The sequence below is a fragment of the Ahaetulla prasina genome, chromosome 3, assembly GCF_028640845.1.
Source record: "Ahaetulla prasina isolate Xishuangbanna chromosome 3, ASM2864084v1, whole genome shotgun sequence".
In the NCBI taxonomy this organism is placed as follows: domain Eukaryota; kingdom Metazoa; phylum Chordata; class Lepidosauria; order Squamata; family Colubridae; genus Ahaetulla; species Ahaetulla prasina.
In genome coordinates this window covers 181,807,685-181,823,816 of record NC_080541.1, presented here as the reverse complement: position 1 = coordinate 181,823,816, position 16,132 = coordinate 181,807,685, and positions in this window count along the sequence as shown.

Genomic DNA, 16,132 nt, shown 5'->3' with positions numbered 1-16,132 from the left:
CCCTCCAAGAAAACTTAAACTATAATTAAATTACAAATATGATAGTCCTAGTGCTTGAGGAATACTCCCAACAAAATCGTGGGGGGGGGGGGGAGCCTAAACAGGATATGTTCACGCGTCATAATCACAGCCTACTTGATATTTTGAAAACTTACCAGGGTGGGAAGTAATCTTATTTCAGGGGATTTGCTATTCCAAAGACAGGAGTTATTTTTGAGAAGGCACATTCTATGACTACTGAAAAGGGATAGCAGGGAGAACCCATCATCCTGCTAGATCTTCCTAGATGGACAGAAGTCACTGGGAAATGGTTTTCCCATAGATATCCAGGCAGTCTTTGGATCTCTATTTATTTATTTTATTTATTTATTTTGTCACAATATATGTAGGTATCATACAAAAAGATTATATAGTATATAAACATATATGAGTAAATATAAGGAGGTATAAGCATATATATAGAAAGAGGAAAAGAAAAACAATAGAACAGGAATGGTAGGCACATTTGTGCGCTTATGCACGCCCCTTATGGTCCTCTTAGGAATGGGGTGAGGTCAATAGTAGAAAGTTTTTGGATAAAACTTTTAGGATTATGGGAAGAGACAACAGAGTCAGGTAAAGTATTCCAAGCACTGATGATTCTGTTACAGAAGTCATATTTTCTGCAATCTAGATTAAAGCGGTTGACATTAAGTTTAAATCTATTAGTTGCTCTAGTATTATTGCAATTAAAGCTGAAGTAGTCTTTAACAGGAAGGACATTACAATAGATGATTCTGTGAGTTAAGCTTAGGTCTTGTCGAAGGCGATGGAGTTCCAAGTTTTCTAAGCCTGGGATTTCGAGTCTGGTGGGATAGGGTATTCTATTGTTTTCAGAGGAGTGGAGAACTCTTCTTGTAAAATATTTCTGGACACGTTCAATTGTATTGATGTCAGAGATGTGGTGAGGGTTCCAAACAGGCGAGCTGTATTCTAGAATTGGTCTAGCAAATGTTTTATATGCTCTGGTTAGTAGTGTGGTGTTTTTGGAAAAGAAGCTACGCAAAATTAGGTTTACAACTCTTAGAGCTTTTTTTGCTATGTAGTTGCAGTGGGCTTTGGCACTTAGATCATTTGACATGAAAACTCCAAGGTCTTTAACGGGATGGGGGTCGTCTGTAAGGTAATGTCCATCTAGTATGTACTTAGTTTTTGGGTTCTTTTTTCCTATATGTAAGACTGAGCATTTGCTGGTTGAAATTTGGAGCTGCCAATTTTTAGACCAAGCGGTTAGATGATCAAGGTCGTTTTGAATGATAGAAGTATTGTCTGTGATGTTAAATAGTTTGACATCATCAGCAAAGAGAACACAATTACTTGAGATATGGTCACAAAGATCATTAATGTATAGTATAAAGAGTGTTGGTCCAAGAACGCTGCCTTGAGGAACGCCACTCTTGACAGGAACAGGATTTGATAAAGCATTGCCAATTTTGACCACTTGTTGTCTGTTAGACAGAAAAGCAGATATCCATTTGTGGAGGGGTCCTGAGATGCCATAGGATATTAGTTTTAGGAGAAGTTTATCGTGTACTACTGAGTCAAAAGCTTTGCAGAAGTCTATGTAGATTGCATCTATTGATTTGCCTTGATCAAGATTTGAAGTCCATATGTTTTTGCAGTGGAGAAGTTGTAAGTTACATGATAATTTTTTCCTGAAACCAAATTGTTTGTTGGAGAGTAGGTTGTTTGTTTCTAAGTGTGAGGTAATGGATTGGTTGATGATAGATTCCATGACTTTGCAGGTGACGCAGAAAAGGGAGATCGGTCTGTAGTTTTTGACTAAGCTGGGGTCTCCTTTTTTGAAGATAGGGATGACTGTGGCTAGTGACCAAAGTTTGGGAAGAGAACTGGTAGTGAAAGCTTTATCAAAGATAATACTTAGGGGTTCTGCTATATTAATGGAAAGTTTTTTTAAGAAGTATGCACACAGTCCATTGGGTCCAATAGATAGCGATGGTTTTAAGTTATGAAGAGCTTTTCCAACGTTATGTTCTGTGAAATCTATATGAGTTAAATCATCATAATCATTGCTGGTGCGTTTGTGGAATCTCTATCATACTCTTGCCTGCCTTAGACATATCAGTGGTTCCCTAACTTGAGAGTAAAGTTCAAGTTAGGGAGTCCCAAAAGTGCTTTTTCCAAGAGGCAACTGGGCTTTCTGCTTTTTCTTTGAACACATTTTGCTTCTCATCCAAGAAGCTTTGGATGAGAAGCAAAACGTCTTCAATGAAAAATGAGAAAGTCCAGTTGCCTCTTGAAAAAGCACTTTTGGGACAACCATGACTTGGATGACTGAGAATCTCCCTAGACATACTGCTAGGGAGAAGACAATTCTATTCTGTAGTTCTGTACTCAGGAATAGATAAGCTCACTGCCAAGGATCTTGCTGTTCCAAAGGAAGGCAGAAATACTAGCAGTGTTCTCAGCAAAGAGGAGGAAGAAGCAAACATTATTTGTTAAGCCTCTGAATTGGCAGTGACAGTATATTTAGATATACGCTGAACTCTGTCCTGAGGTTTATACGAATGAAACTCCCTCATTCCATTCATCAACAAAAATAACTTTATGATTTGCAATATCTTTATTAGAAGGGTCACTTAGTTCAAGCATTAGTAATGCCCATGTAATTTTTAGTTAAAATGGAACAAAGTGGAGTTCAGTTCCAATATTTTTCCACCTGGTTGTGACGGTTGCCATAGCTATGAGATCACGGACACTAAAAGCTCATCTTCACAGTCTGCTTGTCCAGTGTGAGAACAGCCCACTGACCATTTTTTGAGGGCAAGAGTACGCAGTGTCATTCTCAACTTGTGCCTAGTCCTGTGTAAAGGCTTTCTGACTTCAGCCATTACGAGCCATGCTGCTGCTGAATGTTCTGCCTGTTTTACTTCATTACCTTGTGGGCTGATTCATTATGGCAAGAATACCTTCCCTCCCTCAGTTACTGATAGCTGCTCTTCACAGCTATTTCATCTTAGAATTCCTACCTACCTGCCCTCCTTCAGAAGATACCTTCCTACAATAAAAGTGCCTTTCCCCTCCACCAGTGAATTGGTGAAATATTGTTTCAGCGGAGGACCAGTAAAACAATGGACCAAGAGGAAGGCAAGAAAGGTCAACCAATGGTGTCACAGGTTTTCGCCCCACCCTGGCTGGTCTGGTGAAATGCTTATGGTGAACAAGCAACTCCTACACTGGGCAGCCTTCCAACTGCATGACTCTTTGACTGCTGTATATTGTGTGCTCAGTCAAATGGAAACCATATCTCCTTAGAGATCCATCCACAGACAGGAAAACAAATTGGCACGTGTTTTCCTGGCACAGGTAGGCAGAGTAAAAAAAACACGACAATCCATAATCAGGGGATTCAGACCGAATGCCTAAGTTTACTGGCTACATTTTCAGCCAGTGTCAGCACTAGAAACAAGTTACTTAGAGCTGTTGTGCAAAACTGCCTTTGGGCTAACAGCGTTATCTTAAAATGGTGTTGGAAATCTCCTTTCATTAAAATGCAAGGACTACATAGAAGGAAGGATGTTGCATGAACAAAAAAAAACCTTTCCACTTTGGGCTTCTTAGCATCTGAGAAAAGAATATCATGGCTGCCTGGACAATTAGAGGTTGTCAAAATGGCAACATATGGTACTATCACTAGGGAAACACCATCTCTTTATGTTCTTGTATGTGGTGTCTTGTACAAGTACAAAAAGAGTGGGATTGGCATAGGCATGTCACAGTGCATGTTTCAGACATATCCCTCTGCAGATGCCCAGGGAGAGGAGGAATATATTTGGCTTATGTTACATAAACAAGGGATTAATATTGCTAGAAATATCATATTTCCCTTTGAAAGACCTCCTAGGACCCATGGAGGTGGGCTGAAACAAGAATTCCTACAAATGCTCCCAGGACTTTCACAGCAGAGGGCTTCAAAGATGGAAGACAATTGCACTTCTCAACATAATGTAACTGTGACAAAACTGATTCAGTTTTCTAATGTGAGTTAGCCTTGTTGAAAGTTCTGAATTGTTTTCAGATTGATATAGAATTTTTATGTTCAAGGCCTTTGAACAATATGTATGTATTTAATAAATAAATATTTATTAAAGAGCTGGGGTGGCGCAATGGTTAGAATGCAGTACTGCAGGGCGGGTCTGGATGGGGAGAAACAGACTCAGACTCAATCCATCCAAGATGGAATGGCTGTGGATGCCGGCACCCCGGTACAGTCAGCTGCAACCGCGGCTGACTGTTGGGGGCGAGTCATTGGCCCCAACAGAAAGGGTACGCAACTTGGGCATTCTCCTGGATGGACAGCTGTCGTTTGAAGATCATTTGGCAGCCGTCTCCAGGAGAGCTTTTTACCAGGTTCGCCTGGTCCGCCAGTTGCGCCCCTTTCTTGACCGGGATGCCTTATGCACGGTCACCCATGCTCTCGTCACTTCTCGTCTGGATTATTGCAATGCTCTCTACATGGGGCTACCCCTGAAGTGCACTCGGAGACTCCAGTTAGTCCAGAATGCAGCTGCACGGGTGATTGAGGGAGCATCACATTGCTCCCAGGTAACACCACTCCTGCGCAGTCTGCACTGGCTGCCTGTGGTCTTTTGGGTGCGCTTCAAGGTGCTGGTTACCACCTTTAAAGTGCTCCATGGCTTAGAGCCCGGGTACTTACGGGACCGCCTGCTGTTACCTCATGCCTCCCACCGACCCGTGCGCTCTCACAGAGAGGGTCTTCTCAGGGTGCCGTCCGCCAAGCAATGTCGGCTGGCGGCCCCCAGGGGAAGGGCCTTCTCTGTGGGAGCACCTACTCTCTGGAACGAACTTCCCCTTGGTTTATGCCAATTACCCGACCTTCGGACCTTTCGCCGGGAATTGAAAACCTATCTATTTATCCAAGCGGGACTGGCCTGAATTTTAAATTTTTAAATTTTTTAAAAAATTTTAATTTTTTTTTTCAATTTTAATAATTTTATTGGGTATTTTAATATGGTCAATTTGACGGTTTTAATTTCGGCCTTTATTGAATAAGTTTTTTAATTGTTATTTTAAGTTTGTATATTTAACTGTTTTAATGTAGGCTGTACACCGCCCTGAGTCCTTCGGGAGAAGGGCGGTATAAAAGTTTAAATAATAAATAAATAAATAAACTCACTGCTCACTCCAGGAGTTCGATCCTGAGCAGCTCAAGGTTGACTCAGCCTTCCATCTTTCCGAGGTGGGTAAATGAGGACCTAGATCAGGGGTAGTCAACCTTTTTATACCTACTGCCCACTTTTGTATCTCTGTTAATAGTAAAATTTTCTAACCGCCCACCGGTTCCACAGTAATGCGTTGTGTATCGTCGTCTGCACATGCCTCTCACACATCGTGGATTGGGGGGGCGCCAGCTACCAGCTCTGCTTGTCTGTTATAGCTGGGTGCTGCGGGGGGAGATGCGCGAGCTATTCTGGAACAAGGCTCTTTTTTTGTGTGGTTGCACTATAGCGCCATTTAGTTTTACTTACGTAACGTGAACTAAACTTATGCGCGGGCGATACAAATAGTATATTTTCAGAAATTTAAATTGTTTCAGGGAATTTTATGAAACCTAATGAAAATGTTTTTAAATAATGTTATGAAATTAAATTAAATTAAAAAATTAAAATTAAATTAAATTAAAAAAAAAGGAAAGTGCTTCAGTATCAGACAAAACCCATACCGCCCACCGTGAAAACTGGAATGCCCAATAGTGGGCGGTAGGGACCAGGTTGACTACCACTGACCTAGATTATTGGGGGCAATATGCTGACTTTGTAAACCACTTGGAGAGGACTGGAAAGTACTGGGAAGTAGTATATAAGTCTAAGTGCTATTGCTATTTTGATGCAAATGTTGTACATATATTTTTAATTATTTTATTACATATGCCAAAAGCATATCCTCTTTATTTCTAATACTATAAAGTTGACCTTGAAAAAATTGTTCTTGAAACATCCTACCACTTTGGGAAAGAATATCATGGTATTAATCAAGAAAGATGTGCAAATTAAAACTTTTATTTCCACTTTATAAAACTGTACGTCTCTGTGTGCCACGCAATGAAAAAGCTCTGAATTATTAACTTCAAAATCACATTTGCCAAACAGGAAATAGTTTTCCTATGACATCATATAGTACAGAGGTCCCCAACCTTGGCAACTTTAAGCCTGGTGGACTTCAACTCCCAGAATTCCCCAGCCAGCTTTGCTGGCTGGGATATTCTGGGAGTTGAAGTCCTCCAGGCTTAAAGTTGCCAAGGTTGAAGACCCCTGATATAGTATATCCTATTGCTTTTATAATCAAATAGCATTTTATTTGCCAGTTATTCAGATTATGAGAATTAGACAATTCAGCAATTCTAAGTAGTGGTATACTTTTCAAAGCAGAAATTTGACAGTATTTTAATACAAACATACAAATTATGAAAACAGGTACTGTGGGTATTTATAGAGGAGCTGGACTTCTGATGTGGCCACTGTTAATTGTTTGCAATAAAGACAGATCTGGAATAGTTAGGACAGTGAAGTCTGTCTGGGCCTAATGTACATCAGGTGCACACCTGGATCTAATAAAGGCAGTAAGACAACAATAAAGTTTTGGAAGTACATTTTGCGCAACAAGAATCCAAAAATGATCATGCTATGAATATATATTATGATGAATCCATGCATATTCACCATTTTTATGCTACCATGATTAAAAATGTGATGATCTGCTTAATGTTTTTGCAACTTTTCATACCTTGGTTTGCAGTGGAAAATGTGATTCCAGTTTTCTGCTGACAATTTATGTTTGGAGATTAACTGTGTGTACATGCAGATTGAAACCCAAACAAGAAGGGATTGCAACAAAAAATACAAAGGGAGGGGGAAAATCCAATTACTGTTGAAAAAATGTTTTAATTTTATGCTTCAACAAGTTTCATTTTTTTCTTCCAGGGCACATTTCTATAGCTCAAGTCTATTTAGGCTTCCAAGTAAAAAGATTCCAGTTGTACCTCTGCTCTAGAAGGATTAAAACTTCAAACGAATGATTTGATTCAGATACGAGTATATGATTGATTCATCCACCTTTGAGTTTGAAGATCACTTCAAATTGTTACAAAGAGATTCAAAGGCAATTTTAAAACTGGGTGGACATTCTGCACCTTTCTTACATATATGGACAAAACAGGACTGTGGGAGAAGAGGAGAATTTGAGCATTGTGACCGGCTGTCTGGTATTGATATGAATGAATTTAACCACTTCCCCAAACTTTGTTTGAGATCATGCTTGGAGGAGTGCTGTTTTGCTATTAGTGGTTCTTACTATTATATATTTTTTTCTTCTGTTCAATCATGACTAATTCTTAGAGATTGCCTGGAAAAAGATTGCCTGTACTTACTTACTTACTTACTTACTTACTTACTTACTTACTTTCTTTCTTTCTTTCTTTCTTTCTTTCTTTCTTTCTTTCTTTCTTTCTTTCTTTCTTTCTTTCCTTTTCTTCCTTCCTTTCTTATTTCTTCCTTCCTTTTCTTCCTTCCTTCCTTTCTTTTCTAACTTCCTTCCTTCCTGAAGTGTTTGCCTTCCTAGGACTGAGAGAAAGTGACTGGCCCAAGATCACCCAGCTGGCTTTGTGCCTAAGGTGGGGTAACAACAAAGAGTCTTCCTGTTTCTAGCCTGCTGCCTTAACTACTACACCAAATTGGGTCTTTAATTGGCTTAGACATCTCTATTTGAGGGGAGATGATTAAAAAAAGTGTGTTCACTGAGTGTGTGTTTTTAAAAATATTCCACGAGTAACACCAAGCATGTCATGTAGGGTATTTCCCACACTGATTTAGCAGAACTCTACAGGCACCTTCCTGGAGAATTTAAAGACTATGTAATCGTTTCCTCATTTTTGCTGCTTTGACCTTAACAAGTGCAGAGGAAATATTTTAAAAAGTTAATTCAGCGAAACCCATAAAGTGACCTGCCTGAAACTTTGAAGGGTATTATCATCTTTATGAGTATCTGCTTTCAACCCATTGTTAATGCAGCAACTTTTTGATGCTTTCCAAAGTGCAAACAATAGTCAAATATTGAACCGCTTCAGAATGCATTTGTTTTTTGTTTTGTTTTTTGACTCTCAGACCAAATCTTGACTACTTTTTGGTTAGAATGTGCACATTATGCATATGTAAAAGATTACTCCCTCCCTCTGATATTACATTTTCTCAAGAGTCCAAGACTTATATCTATAGAAAACAAGCCACATCATATACATAAGCAGGACCAGGATTTGTTTTTTCCTCTTTGGCTTTTATATAAAACCTTAAATACCCTCTTCATTTTAAAACCATGTTATTTTTTTTAAAGGGCTTTCACTACCATTTTTATTGGTTTCTGATCTCAACATGGTGAGAACCTGTAGCACGTGTTTTCAGTTAAAGTAATGAAAAATGAACTCTGGGGACTGCAAAAGAGGTCTTGGAAACTCCAAGTGTCCTTGGAACTACAGGTTGCCTGTCTTGAAATATATAATTATATCATTTTATGCCATTTATATTCTGCACCTACTGTATATAGACATGTGAATTTAGCATATCAGAAGTGGGGACTCTTGAACTATATGTGATTACAGTATGTGTGCACATGTCTCTGTCTAAGGGTTTCTCTCTCTCTCTCTCTCTCTCTCTCTGTGTGTGTGTCTCTCTCTGTCTCTCTCTCTATCTCTCTCACACACACAGTCTTTCTGTCTGTCTGTCTGTCTGTCTGTCTGTCTGTCTATGGAGGATGTGTAATGTCTATTATCTTTATTGGGCGTGCTTTCTAATTCTGGCAGGTTCTCTGAGAGGGGAAGGTAGATTTAGAAAAAAATCTAAAAAGCAAAAAAAACCCAAAAAAACACCCACAACTTTCCTTAGTCTTTTGCCTTACAAGGATACCTTTGAGATGAGACTGGATTGCTTTTATCTCTATCAGCAGATGTTTTAGTAGGAAAAAGTGGAAAGGAACCTTACAGGTATCCACAATATCAGATTGTCCGTGCTGCTACTTGACAATCTTGCACCAGAGATTGCTCCTACTGATTTCTTTTCTCCATCAATTGGGGATAGGAGAAGGACTTAACAGAATCCTGTGGGATAGGAGAAGGACTTAACAGAATAACACAGCTGGAAGGGACCTTGCAGGTCTTCTAGTGCAAACTCCTGGAGACCCTATACCAGGGGTGTCAAACTCAAGGCCCGCGGGGTGCTTAGATCTGGCCCATGGGGAAGAGGGCTCCCTGGAAACAGCAAAGGACCAGCCCGTGGTGCCTCTACCAGCAAAAACAGAGCTCAAAAGGGCTGCATGTGCCCCCCCGAGCTCCATTTTCATTGGCAGAGGGCTGCAGGAGGCTGTCACAGCTGAAAATGGAGCCCTGGAGGGCCACACATGTCCCCCTGAGTTTAGTTGGTACTGGCAGAGTGCTAGCAAAACAAGCTACTAGCAAAAGTGGATCCCCCCAGCCCTGTCTGGGCCATCACAGGTGCCCCCAACATGAGTGATGTTGAATTGGCCATGCCCCCCTGCCCCCAAGGTCAAACACAACCCTGATGCAGCCCTCAATGAAGTCAAGTTTGACACTCCTGGTCTATACCATTCTGGACAACTGCTGTTAAATCTCTTCTTAAAAACCTCCAGTAATGATGCACCCATAACTTCTGAAGCCTGAAGGCTCTATTAATTCCATTGATTAATAGTTCTGACTCTCAGGAAATTTCTTCTTAGGTCTGGGTTGGATCCTTCTTTCATGAGCTTCCAACGTCTTGTCTTGCCCTCAGGTGCTTTGGAGAATTGGTTGTCCCCCTCTTCTTGTGACATAATGACATTATGCATTCATGTGTACAGTATGTGTGCAAACGGAAGTATTCTGTTAATATGTAAATAATGGTAAACCTAAACTGCCAAGGTAGTAAGTTATACTCTGTATTCAAATTTTAAACTACAAATGACTTTCAAACTACACAATGCTGGGGCTGAACATTGTAAATGCAAACTCAAAACCCTAAGGGGAAAAAAGAGTTAGGAGGGCGCCTTCCTAACAAAATCGGAAGCTGAGCCAAACTATGTGTGTGCCAGAATTTGATTTTACCTAGGATACCAAATGCCTAGAGTTAGCCCTGTCTATTCTGCAGCCCTAGGGAAGTCTTGGCTCATGGTCTTCTTCTCAGAATGTGTCTTCTAATTATTGAACTTCCACTTAGGGCAGTTCTTCACTGCGGGCTAAGCTGTTTGCCTCCCATGATGCTCCTGTCTGCTTCTCAAGCCAACCTGTAATGGATTAGAAAGAAGCCAGGCTGGTGCTCACCTTAACTTCTGACCGGCCATTCCTCTGTTTCTTACCCTTTACATCTAAGCATGGAAGGCAAATGTCCAATGCTGCAGTAACCAGAGGTGGTATTCAGCAGGTTCTGACCAGTTCTGGAAAACTGGTAGCGGAAATTTTGAGCAGTTTGGAGAATCAGTAAATACCACCTCTGACTGGCCCCACACCCATCTATTCTCTGCCTCCCGAGTCCCGGCTGATCGGGAGGAAATGGGGATTTTGCAGTATCCTTCCTCTGGAGTGTGGAGGGAATGAAGATTTTACATTATCCTTCCCCTGCTACGCCCACCAAGCCACACCCACCAAGCCACACCCACAGAACCAGTAGTAAAAAAATTTGAATCCCACCACTGCCAGTAACCATAGAGAACTGTGTGTTTTTTTTGGTTCCTACGTTATGCTGTAGTTCCATGGAAATTTTATAACAAAGAAGAATTGATAGTTCAGCTCCACAAGAACTAGCAATGTTCCTAACTGCAATTTAAAGATATAAAAAATAATAAGAAAGGAAGGGAAACTTTGTTGTACTCCAAGCAGGTGGTAAGTGTTGCAAATAACAGAACAAAAACATCTGTTTGTATGGCACTTATTATATTTGTAGCTCAGGACCACAAATACTTGTCTCTCCTCAACATCCCTGAGTTGACTATCTTTTGGGAGCCTCTGAAATCTAACAGTGTGTTGTGACCCAGGTCCAAGTAGGTAGTAGGAACCTCAGTCAAAAAACAAACTTTATTCGAACAGCTGAGAATTACTTCATTCCCAGCATAGTTCAACTAAATTAAAGCCAATTCCTCCCAACACAAATTCCTCAGTCTTATAGCAAACCTTGGTCCAATTAGGCAAACTGCCAAAGGTTTGGCAAACGTTCAGAAGTTACTGATATAAAAATAAATGCAAGAAGACGAAGCTACCAATGTTGTTTTCCATCAAAGCCCAAACGCCGTTGCTGGTCTGTTTTAAGCCTTATGGGTGGGGCCAATTATCAAAGAGGTTCTGAGTCGTCCTCTTTGCTTGAGCTGCTCTTGCCTTCTGGCAGCTCTTCTCGTGCGTGCATTAGGAACAGGCTCCTACTGTTCCTCTGCCTCACTACTATCAGTCTCTGGAGGCTCTGGAGTCTGCACATCACTCCCCAATGGCCCTGGCCCCACCTCAGTGTCATCGCTGTCTGACTCCATTGCCAGCTCCGCAGGCTGCTGGCGGACCACAATACAGTGTATAGAGGGCCACAGGTTCCCCTGTCCTGTTGTAATCCGTATATCTGAAACGTAAGCCTTTACTGTTTTCTTTCATATTGAAGATACTAGCACTGGGGTTAGAAAACAGTAGGTTAAAAACACAGAGACAGCTCCCTGGATCAGACCAAAGATTCATTTAGACTAGCAGCATATTTCTATTGTGGCCAACTTCATGCTGGCAGAAAACCCATAAGCAGAACCTGAATACACTAGCATTCTTAAGCCCAAGTTCCCCAGGAACTAGTACCAAGAAGCATCATTAACATTAGTGCCTTTCCATTTTCTCACAAAGCAGCTTCACATTAAAACTAATCTATGATCATCACTTCTGCTAACCTCAAACTTACAACTAACATCACCTGGCACAGTGGTGAAATCTGAACCGGTTTACTACTGGTTCGCTGGTTGCGCATATGCGCTGTGTGCACATGTGCAGTGCACACCACGCACCAAATGCGAGGTGCGCGTGCACAGTGCATGGCAAAAGGAGGCATGCGGTAAGTAGAACAGTGCGCATGGGGGGGGTGATCAGCTGTGGCGCACGATCTTTTTTTTTTACTTTTAAAAGCATTTCTTTTACAACCTATTTGGCTGAAGAGGCTGTAAAAAATGCTTTTAAAAGTAAAAAAAAAGGCTCTGACGATTGCGTGGCTCAGCTGGGCCTGGGCAGGGGGGAGAGATTTTTGCTACTGATTCTTCGAACCACCCGCTGCCATCACTACCAGATCAGTCGATCCGGCCTGAACTGGGAGCATTTCACCCCTGATCTGGCATCTCCCACTAGATCAACCACCAAATGACCACTAGGACTGTAGGAAAAAGACCCAGTCACTGGGCTACTAATAAGCTACCACCAATTCTAGAATAACTAAAATCCTTCATTTCCATTTCATATAAAAAGGAACAAAAATAAATAGCCAGTGCCACCCCTTGTGTTTTTCAGTACATTGTGTGCTGAGTTGTGTCCATTGGTATGATTGCTGCAGGATCCAATCTGGGTTGGTCCCTGGTAGCAGAGATTTAGTCTTCTGAGCTTTCAGATTCGTGTTGGATCCCATCATTAGGGGACGTCTCTCTCACCAGAATGTATTGATTGTCTTTTTTTGATAAAAAAAAAATGCTGCATAGTGTTTAAGGGGAGGGTACTATGCCCGGGAAGATGAACTGTAAAAAAAAAATGTAATTAAAAGCACCGAAATCCTCTAAAGTCTTCATAGGTGCCTTACTATGTTTTTAGTAAGTGAATTCTAAATGCTTTAGAATACTCTGAATTCTAAAGAGAAAATGATGGCATGCCAACAAAACAGACCTTTTCCTAATGGCTCTAAGCATATAGATATGATTTTATGATACTATGGCAACCGGCATGGGGCAGAAGGGGAGACAAATTCTAAACAATGCATTCTGTTGGCTCCAGAAATATGATATTAGACTTCTTGGAAGGGTTAGGATCGAGTAAAACAACTCAGGAACTGGGGGATGGGTTGAGACAAGAATCCCCATTAATGGGGGGAAAATGGCCCACAGCGATTTAAAGAAAAACACCAGCTTCGCTTTATCTTCAAATAAAAAGAGCAGAGCTGGAAATAAATTGTCCAAACTCTCAAAAGTTAGACAGATCTGAAGGAAATCCTAATAGGCTAATAGTTAGAAGGAATACTCCTTTTGCCTTTTTAAAAAATAAACAGGTGCTATAATGGCTGTATTCCATTTTCACGGGAATCTTGCTGTATTATCACTGTAAGTGAAAAAAAGAAGCTAAGAAAGGGGGCCATCAAGTGATAATGTGGAAGTGCCTTACTGCCTCTGATACTGGAATTAATATGTAGCCATCGTAACATATCGGTTATGTTACATACACATAGTAACATACATTCCACATTGATGCATCCAATTCCTTTTTAAAGCCATAGAAATTGGAAACCAATTATATACAGTAGAGTAGTCGCAAATTCCCCAGGAATAAATACTTTATTTTATGAATCTTAAAACTCTTGCTATTCAGGTTCGTTGGTTGATCCTGGTTATGAGCCCCATATTCCACTCCTGTGAGACAGCAGCTAAACTTAAGGATGCGTTGTTCATTTCCCTTTTCAGAAAAGCAGTAGCCTATTTAAGCAATAGGCTCCCATGTAGAACTTAGCATTGCAAAATGACTTGGAAAGGCTGCTCGACTCTTCACTGTTCACATAGGAATACAGTATATTGGGCAAACAGGATTAGTAACATTTTAGAACTCAGTTTAAATACAAGTCCTAGTCCAAAGCTCTGATTGCATAAATGCCATGTAATAAATTCATGGCAGAAATGAAATTCAAACCAAAGATTTTCTGATTTATATGTCAGGCTCTTTGTAGTCATAAGAACCTCAAACAGGTATTTTAGTATTGGTGAGAGGGATGGTAGATTTATCTATTCAAGCCTGTGGTCATTTAAACAGAAATTAATTGCATTATGTTTCCTGGGATTTCCCTATTTCTTATTCATTGCTCCAGCAGATATTAGCATTTGCAACATTATTTAGCTATAGTACCCACTACTAAATTTAAAAAGAGGGAAAGAGTTTTAACTCTACTTCCATATGCACTGATAAGCTTATCACCAAAATTGTTTGCAGGTAGCAACAACCAGGGTCATAATTCCTGGCACTAATATCAGAATTGTCCTTCCAATCTGTCTCTAAGGTACCATGGGAATTGTTGGTGTTTTGTCTGCCACAGAAATTAGCCTAGCTACCTTTCTAAAGATGTTTCGAGATGATGAGCATCTTATAAGGATTCTCACGAAATGACTGATGTGTCGCATCATCAACCACTTACTAGAAAGCAAACCAGTGAGGATTCTCACAAGAGACATTCCAGATTTTAGGGCTTCTTTTATTTATCTGTTTTTAAAAAAAATATTTTATGCTTTTAAAAAAATGTTCTATGTTCTCTTGTTCTCTTTTAATTTTTTTTAGCAACTTTGAACACAAGGATAGAATGCAAGATAGAAAAGTAATGGATGAAAACATAAATGTTATTATCCCTCTACCTGATGCTATCTTTCCAGATTACCTTCGTTTTCTTTCTGGATAGCCAGACATACTTGCAGGCAAAAGAAGATGAAGACTCTGTCCATTTCTATTTCTTTTAAATACCTCCTGGGCCGAGAGATACTCTTTGAGCCTGCATGTCACTCCATGTAGTTTCCCAACAATATCAAACCATGATGCACAGAAATTCTTCCTCCCCTCCTTTCTTCCTTTTCCCTTCTTCACTTCTCATTCCAGTGAGTGCCAGTTTGTTGTATGTATACATATGTAAACAGTAACAGAGTTGGAAGGGACCTTGGAGGTTATCTTGTCCAACCCCCTGCTCACGCAGGAATCCTATACTAGGGATCTGAACCGCCGAACTGCGACCTTTCTGATTGACAAGCTCAGTGTCTTAGCCACTGAGCCACCTAGTCAGGCACTATGTCCATGATTGTGTACCAGTACAGTCTTGGCAGTGCAACTGATACTGGAAACATTGTTGTGCCTGCTGCCACTCCCAGAGAGGCCTCCAACTGCCTTTACACATTTTTGCTGAAGTAGGATAAAGGATCTTCAGTGTACACAGAGAATTTGACCTCCTAGTTTCCATGTTAGAGGCAATAAGCCATGTGGAGAAGGAAAAAAAGAAGAAGATCCAGACGACTTATAATTTCCCAAAGAGAACGCCCTCAGGATTTCCAGAAGCATTGCATTGAACGTGTGTGAGAGTATGGGAGTGTGTTCATTTGTGCTTTCATTTGGGAACCTTGGTTCTCCCTGTACTCTGAAAGACTGAAATGTGTGAGTCACTACGGAGGCTCAATTGTGATTCATTCCTGCCGCTTTTCAGGTGGCACACGATTCGGCTGTCAAGACTGAAGAGAAATCTAGTCCGCCTCCTCATTCTCTAGTGGGAGGGGGGGGGGACACAGTGGGAGGAGAAAATGGGAGGAGGAGGAGGAGGTGATGGGGTGGGAAGAATGAGCAATTACTGCAGGGAAAACATTACACACGTAGGAAAGAAATCACCCCCATTGATGCTGCGCCTAGTCAGCCAAGAAAGCCAGACACCCACGCAGCCTTTTATTGGGGAAGTGAAGCTACAATGGCTGCTAAAATGCTCAAGACAAGGGAAACAACTCAGAATCTACCTTTTGCTTCTGGTGTAGAGAGGATGTCCTTGTGTGGACTGCTTGGATGGCCTCAGGTTTGCCCCCTTGACCACTTGTGTCCCCAAACCAATTAGAGACGCGAAAAAAACAAACAAACATGAACAGCAACAACAATACACTGAATATTATTAGAAGGCTAGAATTATTTTCCCCTGATTAAAAACAGCAACTTGCTCCAGCTACTTTATTTAGGGGGATAAAAGTGGGGAGGGTATAAGGAGAGTATTTATAAGACGATGCAGTGTTAAAATCCATAGAAATCATTTTTCCAGCCTGGACTAGTCAGCAGAATGATGGGAATTGCAGT